Here is a 9,424-nt window from a genome sequence, read left to right as displayed (position 1 = left end):
CGGGCTGAGGAGCCCTTCCACGCCTCGAAGCGGCCGACGGCCACCTCTAACCAGTCGGCTGTCTGACTAGGGGTGCGTGGAGCTGGAACACCTGGCAAGAGGGCGGAAACCACCTGGGCCCAGACGCGCTGCAGACGGCGGAACGCCCGATGGGCCGGCCGGAGACGAGCTTGAACGGAGAGAAGCTGCTCGCCAAGGGTCCATGGGGCGTTGGGCGCGATTTCTGCTCCAGCCAACCTTCGCTCATCGCGGCGAGCCTCGATGGCTTGGCTAGCGGCAACGGCGTGACCCGGAAAGTACTCTGCGCAAGAAGGAAAAAGAAGTATGAAGTCGGAAGTCGGCTCATATGAGAAGTCGGTAGGCAAAAGGAAGGAAAGGACATCTCCGTAGCCGTCGGACAGAGCCTTCTCCTTCTCGGCCGTGAGGCAGTCTTCTACCGCCTTGTGCTGGTCTACCTGGTCCGCCAACTCCTTAACTAGGCGGTCGCGCTCCTGCGCCACCTTGCTGCATTCCTCCTCCTTGGCACTCAGCGCGGTTTGGCCTTCGCCCAGGTGCTGCTGCAAAGTTGCGTTGGCTCCTGCAGAAGACAAGAAAGGAAAGACAATCAGCAAACCAACAAAAGAAAAAAGTAGTCGCTGGAACATCCGTCCCGACTGCTCAGCAGTCGGCCCCAATCTCGGGGGCTACACCCCGCGGGTGCACTGTCGCGCCCCCGCGAGAATAAGATCAAAGTATTTACTCCGGCTGTCGGACAGGTTAGCGGTTCGCTTGGCCAGCTCCCAGACTGGGGAGTTGCAGGCGGCCACGCGGACGTTATGGTAATCCTACAACGGAGACAACAAGAGAAAAGAAAAAGTCAGCACTCGGAACTTACCTTAAAGTTCCGAGCTGCCTGCTCAGCAGCCGGCCCGGAACTCGGGGGCTACACCCAGTACGTGCGCTGGCGCGCCCCCACGGAAGACTACAAGAATAAAAAACAAGGCACAAGAGACATACCCAGACGGCCGCTCGCGTCGCCAAGAACGCCTGCGTATATTGCTGGAGGGCGGCGCCTTGGGCCTGGAACTGGGCCTGAACGTCGTGCGCGGCCGTGTTCAGGAGACTCGTCCCGCCCCCAGCAGGCGGCCCTCCCAACAAGCGGCCCTCCCCCTTCCTCGGAGTCTATGCGCCATTAATCAAAAGAGATGGGGAGTGGCTACAATGGACGCCCACCAGGCGGCGGCACTGTAGCCATGCTCTCCCCGACAAAGCATGCATCATCAGTGGCGCAGCCACAGTACTTAGCAGCTAGCAAGACCTGCAAGCGGCGGGCGCGGCCTGTTGGTGAAGTACGAGACAGCTGGCGGGACCCACCAAGTGGCGGGCCCCAACAGCCGGCGGAGAAGCCGGCGTCCATAGACATTGACAGCCGGGTCCTACACCTGGCCGTATTATCATTGTACCCATGGTAGGCCTATATAAACCCCTAGGGCACCCATGCAAAGGGGTCAGCCTTATAGAGACCACTCACACATAGAGAGAGTGAAGCTAGGGCTAGCCTTGTTCTTCTTCCTCCTCTAGAGAAACAGCTCAAGGAGCAAGCTTGTAGCCACCATTGTTGATCTAGTGATCATGCGTAGACCCCGCAGAGCAGGACTAGGGGTGTTATCTCCTAGGAGAGCCCCGAACCTCGGTAAGATGCGTCGGCGTACATGTCTACGCCTAATCCCGTTTCCAGGCACCGGCAATGTCTTACTCTCCCCCACCATGATAAGCCATCCTTTGGCATATGTTGCACGACACCCCCGACAAGTTGTTTACTTTGCAACATTGTTTTTGGCTTTTAATTTTTTCCTATTATTCAAAAATGTTTGTTAATTCTTACTAACCTTGCTGATTATGTATAGGTAAAAATTCTAAATGTTTAGATCGTATGATCGTTTGATGAATGATGTATAACTTTCAACTATTTTTAATTTTTTAAGGGAAGTACAAGATCCATCTTTTTAAGAGTATTTTTTCACCGGCAAAAAAGAGACCATTTTAATGGTTTTTGATGTTTGCTAGGATCTTTGCAGTATTTAATACGGAGAAGTAAAAAGAAAAACCATACCCAATCTTGCACAGCTGATGTATCATGTGTCATGCCCAGCGTAATTTTGTGCAGGTCCATTAGAGTGAAGATGATTACCACTACGTATAAAAAAATCTAAGTAAAACAGCCCGTAGTCCCAGTCATCTACATAGAACTCTATCTCCTTCTCAAAAAAAAGAACTCTCTCTCCTTTCCCCCCGTGCGATCGCCACCAGGCTCCTCCTGCACATCCGCCATTTCTTCCGATTTGCCGCCGGTGAAGGACGATGTCACTGTGCCTCATCAAGAAACAAATCCTCATGCTATCCTGGATCCACATGTCGCTTCTTTTCTCCTGATTTTTCTTCCCTGGTGGTGGCGCATGTGGCTGGGTGAGTGCGTGGATCTCAGCGGCCTCGTCGAGTCTGGCAACGCGGTCACAGAGATGTCCAGGGAGAACGTGTGCGCTGCTCAAACTTATCGTAGCTGGAGGCTCTGGCTGTTGGGGCTGCGGAGGCATTGAGGGAGCTCGCGGAGGAAAAACTATCAGCAATATGTGAGTATTTTCTACGAGTGGCTTTTAGTTATTGCGCTCCTGCTGTCCGGACTTCTACCGGATGTCAATGTTGTTGCAACCATATAAGTTTCTGTGAAGTTGAATGATCTAGAAATCAGAATAGGATTTTATGTTTCCATTGCTAAACAACTTTTCGTATCAAATCAGAATTGATACCACAACTTTCTGTGTTAGAAGTGCACCTTTACTTGTTCTCTGAATTATGCAGTAGAGAACACAGTAAAGCAAACATGTGGATCTGTTTGAATTAAGTCTAACTGAACCTAGCAAGAGACCCTTGCATCTAATTATTGATTGTAGTAAAAGAAGTTAGTTTACATAAAATTTTTACTAAGCTATGTGGCAAAAGCATCAGCTTAATGTGAGGCGTGCATGTGGTTAGCTGCGGTTTAAGTTTTGTAGTTCAGTTTTTTAGGTGCGGCTAGTTTTCATGTCGGCTTCTTGCGTCTTAATTACCACATAGAGGCAGTGCTATATGTTGAACATACACAATGTTATATGGTGCACACACAAATGCAAGGTGCATGAATTAGTTACAGATATGGTTTCTTATCTTTCTTATGGAATCCTATCGTCTAATAAGATATGTGAGAATCATGTTTGTCGGAGTGGTTATTATTCCAAATTTGTATTAAGATTTTTAAACTTTTGCACATGTAGAAATTAAGCTACATATACACACTTGTTAGCATTTGTAAGCATGAAAGCAGTGTATGGCAATAATAATATGCATTTTCATGTTCTTATTTCCTGCTCACGAAATAATAAGAAATCCAATCTATAACATACTTTTTTATACAGTATTTCTGGCCATAACACATGGATGACACGCTTAAGAACCATACATTGTATTTTTTAATCATGGTGATTTGGCCCTTGTATGCATTTGTTTGAATAACAAAAAAAATTAGAAGATCTCTTTGTATACTATATTCTTTGCACTATGTTCGCTTGGGCACTTCGTGTCGTCGATCAGAACCTTTAATCCTTCTTTGTTTGTGACTCTTGATAATGCCACATATAGTTGGCGATGGCAGAAGACTTGCTTAGGAAAATATAGGCCCACCTTGTTTAGGGATTGACCTTGGCTTTTATTTATTGTCATTGCAAAACAAACTGATAGAGGATATTGCCTTCTTTTCAGCACGAAGGGCCATTTTGAGTCGCTTGGTGACAATAATGATTTTAGGTATATATACCTTGTCGTCGACGTGTGTTCCTGTTATTATTTGTGCCTCAATGAACTTGTTTCCCAGTTTTGTGATAGTCATTCTTGTGCCATTGCATAAACCTGCTGCTTGATTGATGTTTCGTAGGAGCATCATCAGCAAACCTACCTTCATCTTAAGCTCGTGGTTTAGAATTCCTGGGAAGGTCATGTTGTTAAGGGACTCCGCTGGACACATATTCTCCATTGTGTTGTACTTCATTGTTGCCTTGCATACAGTGTCCAAGCTTAGGTATGTCACCTCTTCACCTTGTATTTAGCTCATTATGTAGTTATTTATATTCTGAACTGTTTCATTCCTTGGGCATAGTATTGCTCTTTCTTCGAGAAATTCATGGTCACAATAGTTTTGTTGCAAGTTTGGGTACGTGCTTTTGAGTATCTCTTCTTTCGGGTCTTCTCCTTGATGTAGAATTATGTCTTTAGGTATTCTTACCCAATCATCTCCTTCATCATCTTTTTTTTCATCGCCAATTTGGAATATCCATTCTGCAAATTCAGCCACATTTTGCTTTTGTATTGGATCTTCTAACAGGCACTTCAGCCGCATGTTTTCAGTTAGTCTAAATATTTCAAAGTGCTTCCATAGGTATGACCTTTTGATTGAGGCATTTACTGTGTGCTCTCTCTTTACCTTTGTTATCACTGGAAGTATTTGTCTGAAGTCGCCTCCTAGCACAACTGTCATGCCACCAAGTGGCCTTTCGTCACTATTTTGGTTTGTGAACCTTAGAATATCACTAAGGCTTTTGTCTAGTGCCTCGAAGCAGTGTTTGTTTGCCATAGGAGCCTCGTCCCATAGTATAATTCAGGTCTTCTTTACCAGTTCAGCCAAATGTGAGCCCCGTTTTATTTCACATGTTGATTCTTCCATGATATTTATTGGAATGTGGAATCTTGAATGCGCTGTTGTTCCACCTTGGAGCAGCAAAGCTGCAATGCTAGATGATGCTACCACAAGCACTATCTTTCCCGCTGATCGTAGCTTTGTTGTAATTTCCTTCCATCGATAGGTTTTTCCTGTGCCACCGTAGCCTTCTACAAATATCTGTTTTCCAGGTCCTCTCTCAGCTGATTCTATTATTGCATCAAAAGCCATTTTCTGGTCATGGTTAAGATTGCGTATTATTGTTTGGTGCTCCCTCTTTAGTGCCTCCATGTCATAGCTAAGTTCTTCGTTTATCATTCTGTTCCCAAATTGTTCAAATTATATAGCATTTGGTAGTTCTATGTCTAGATAGTCCTTCAGTGTCTTTCATGATTGCCTCATTAGTTTCTCTATCTCGATCAGAGCATATGTTCTTTTCCGTGAATCAGTGAGCTTTAGCATAGGAAAGTTTAGGATAATTCTTCTTTTGTACTAGATATCTTCAGATAGTGCCTCCCATGTTGAATTACACAACATCTTTGGGTTGGTCACCTCACAATGGCATACAATTGTGGTGAATAGCTGTCGTAATTGTGTGCCTGATCCCTAGCTTGATGCTTCATTGACACATTCAATCCACTCACTGTCGTCATCAAGAAATCCAAGCGCTTGGCATGCTGATTTATATGTTGGGTGAACAACTCCATTAACTATTCTAATATCCTCAAATGATGTGCATCATTTCTTGGTGTTTAGAAGCATTCTCATATAATACCGGTCGCCACTTTCGGGGTGTGCATAGTAGATTCTTCCAATCGCAAAGCCCCTTTTCCGCTCCTCCCAAGTTTTGCTTTCGCTTTTCCATAAAAAATTTGATGGGAATTCTGCATAGGTTAATTCGTTTCCCACCTCATGTATTTTGTTTGCCTCCATCCACTCTGTGAACTTAGTACTTGTGGATCCTGGTCTTCTTACTATCTTCTCAATGTCAGTCGAGTCCGGAAAAATAACTTGTTGCTCATTTTCAATGCGCAATGGCAGACTCTCGACCGGTGGATCACGATGGTGAAGATCAAACTGGAATATCCGCCAGCATGCTTCGGTTGTTGATATGTATCTCATCTCTAGGTATTTTTTGATCTCATCGTAGTCATTTGTCGCACCCCTTTCCTTTAGTAAGGTTGTTACTTGGTCATCGTCTTTATGGATGTACTTAAATAGGTACTTGATTGACCTGGACCTATTGCACCACTCCACGTTTATGTTAGCTTGGACTTTGACCAAAAGGTTTCTGTTGTATGGCACGACAGATCTGTTGTCGAGCGTTGATCCTCCCTTTTTCATCTTCCTTGCATTGTCTCACCTTCTATATACTGGAAAGCCATCCTCATTGGCGTGGATTTCACACGGCAGATGCCCTAGTGAAAGTACTTAGGTGTGGAGCCATCGCAACTAGGTTAGATTAAAGTGGTTGAATGGGACAAAGGACACAAGGAGTTTACCCAGGTTCGGCCTCTCTCAACGAGGTAAATGCCTACTTCCTGCTTCTAGTTGTATTGCTTGAGTTTCAAGTACAAGGGAGCTAATACGCTTGACCAACTTCTCGACTGGTTGTTTCTTGAGTTAACCCGCCGCCGGGTCACCCCTTTATATACAGGTTGATGCCCGGCGGCTTTACAGAGTCCCGGCCGGCTCACACAAATGTGACCGGCTCGGTTTCTAACTAAACCTTCCTTACAGAACAAGCCATCATATGGCGGTTCACACATTTGGGCCTTGAGTCACCTCCAGATCTTGGGCCTTCAGATTTCCTGGGCCTTCACACCTTAGGCCACCAATGGTGTGAACCGGCCCCTCCTGGGTGGGTCATACCTCGGTGTTACATCCTCAACATTAGGCCCCAGGTTGATTTGAACTTGTTCACATCAATCTCCATTACTTGACTTAGCAGAATTTTCCATTATCAATTCCTTACCAACCCGCCGTAACCCGCCATGACGTCTCATAGCAGAACCATGGTAACCCGCCATGACATCATGCTCATTAATTCCGCACAAAGCCCAGGATACCTCAACGGATCTTTATCTTAATGGACCTCCCGAAAATCGAGGCGCCGCATTGCCAGCGTAATCATTTTGCCCCCTCAATTCTCGCGCGTACCATCTTATCATTCCCTTATAAATAGGGACAGGGGGCCCTCAACTTAACTTTTTACCCATGCTTGTTGCTCTTCATCTCCTTCCTCGCGACGCTACTGTGACCCGAGCTCCACCGCCGCCTTCAAACCTTCTTCAATAGCTCCCACCCAGGCCGCTGCATCAACCTAAACGAATCAGAGAACCGCAACACACATCCGCAGTCCATCAGCATCCCTAGGTACCCATCTTCTTCTGTTTCAGATTCACATTAGGATTTTCTAGTTCTTCAGTGTTCGTCGGAGTTCATCACGCTTATCGGCACATTTCTTCACCAATGCTCAGTTTGATCGAAAAAGTGGTAGGGAAGTGGCATGGTACCAGTTTTATCATGCGCTTCCAACTGTAGATGCATCTTATCTCCCTGAGATTCAAACCCAGTTCATATGTTCTTCCACTGTTATACTTAGGCTTAGCAATTACATTCCTCTTTCTGAACCTGCTGTAGATCCAACATTATAGAAAAGATCCGTGGAACGTGTTCATGTAACACATATAGGAACTTTCCTCAAACTCAGATCCATCAATTCCTGCATCCACCACCATGTAGGTGGCTCAAAATATTACTTGATGACCCGCCAAATACCAGCCGGCTTATTCATCCAATATTCAAGTCAGCTGCAACTGTCTGATGTTGATATCACCCAACTGTGCTTTGTTGATTTGTCCATACTATTTCTTTTCTCACAGTAACTTGTCCGCATATGAACCAGATTTGCACGATATATTTATCTTCCTGCAACCATCGGGCGGTTTAGCATCTCACATATGACCCGCCATTATTCCGCTTTTTAGGACGTTTTGCGATAAAATGACTACGACAGCCACTTCGTGCGATTGGGTCACTTCTACTGCGACAGAACAAGCTCTGAATGAATATGTTCAAGTGGGCGTCTTGTCAGCCAAGGAAGTCCATCATTGGCGTGCGCCAGGGATATAAATAAGACCTGATCCAAAGGACGGTGAAGTCGTAGTCTTCGCTGATCAGTTCTCATTGCTGCCAGCGGCGGGGAAGAAGATCTGAGGCGGCGAAAGACAGTCTGGAGAGCGGATCCTTGATGTGGTGAACCCTTCCGTCGTTGGAGCAGCTGAGCTGGGGTGGAACACAGCACAGCAGGAGCAGGACAAACCACACAAGGTTTTCTTTGACACATATCTGTAACAGAAGTAATTGTGTAAGGGCTTGTTTGAATTTGAGGATTCTAACAATCCAGGGATAGGAAATAGACAGGAATAGGATAGGAATGCACGTGCAAAATAGAGAATTTAAAAACACGGGATTTATGCCAATCTGGGTGTTTGATTCATAAGAATTGAAAGATCACATGATGCAAAGAAGCAAGGTGAGATTAAGTCAAACCATAAGAAAATGTACGATTATAATGCTATTATGCTACTATCTCTTAGTCTTGTGCTTCATGAATAGGAATTTGAAAAGGAGGACAAGTGGAAATTAAAATTCCTACGGTTTTTCTTTCAAGGAGACACTAAAGGATCAAATCCTACAGTTTTCCTTTGCTCCATTCCTTTGAACCAAATTCATGAATAGTAGTACCATAGGAAACTTTCCAATTCCTATGTTTTTCCTTCACTTTTCCTTTTAAGCACTGGCAATTCTAGTAGGCAAGCTTGAGCACGGAAAAGCCTACACTCAAAAAATGTTTTTGTGCTACTTCTATTACTTTGGACCCAAGCCACTTCCCTACTAGCTCAACTCCCAGGCCCATCGACAAATGCACAGCTCAAACGCGCAGAGATTAATAATAATGGCGTTCAAGACAGTCCATCACGGATAGCTAAGTTGCCTGGTACCTCACTGCTTGTCATATAGTAGGAGAAACTAATCGTATTTCACGTTGCTGCGTGTGCTCAGCGGACAATATATATAACATGTAGAGTAAAAAAGAGATGCAACAAGTGTACAACCTCTTTGGCGAAGCCATGTCGATCTCAGCGTGATTGGGTTGGTCGGTGAGCATGATCCGGCTGACTTGGCGGTCGGAGGAGGGGAAGAAGATCTTAGGCGTCTGGAGATGGAGCTCGAGGTACTGCTCCGCTGTGATGGAGGGTTTCGTCATTGGAGCAGCCCCGGTGAGTTGTACGACGCCGAGGCTGAAGCAGGACAAGAGAGACAACGTTAACCTGAGTGGAATTCTAATAGCATCTCCAATATATGACGTAAAATACATAACCACAAAGTGCTAGATGTAAAATACATCAGCCGCTCATCTCTGAACTTAACTGTCGAAACTGAATTTAACTGTCGAAACTGAACTTAACTGTCGAAACTGAACGCACTAGTAGCAGAAAAGCAGTAGCAGCAGCAGCACGTGCGAGAGCCGGGGCAGCCGGTCATGTAGCAGCATCAGGTGAGGTTACCCTGAGCCGCCAACCACCACCGGCCAAATAGCCGCCCCACGCCGCCCGCGGCCGGCGGTGCGCCGCCCCGCCCGCCCCGAAACCACTCCCCACCACCGGTCTGCCGCTGCCCCGGCCATCACTC

General features: G+C 45.8%; 1 long non-coding RNA gene across 1 annotated transcript; it reads left to right on the top strand.

The window, feature by feature from the left end:
* Nucleotides 1-2,236: 2,236 nt before the first annotated feature.
* LOC123099915 (uncharacterized) lies at nucleotides 2,237-5,954 on the top strand. Its single transcript, XR_006448301.1, has 4 exons — nucleotides 2,237-2,609; nucleotides 3,775-3,819; nucleotides 3,947-4,090; nucleotides 5,768-5,954. It is a non-coding gene; the product is annotated as an uncharacterized lncRNA (long non-coding RNA).
* Nucleotides 5,955-9,424: the final 3,470 nt, after the last annotated feature.

The sequence above is a fragment of the Triticum aestivum genome, chromosome 4D, assembly GCF_018294505.1.
Source record: "Triticum aestivum cultivar Chinese Spring chromosome 4D, IWGSC CS RefSeq v2.1, whole genome shotgun sequence".
In the NCBI taxonomy this organism is placed as follows: Eukaryota; Viridiplantae; Streptophyta; class Magnoliopsida; order Poales; family Poaceae; genus Triticum; species Triticum aestivum.
This window is presented reverse-complemented; position numbering and strand designations above follow the sequence as displayed.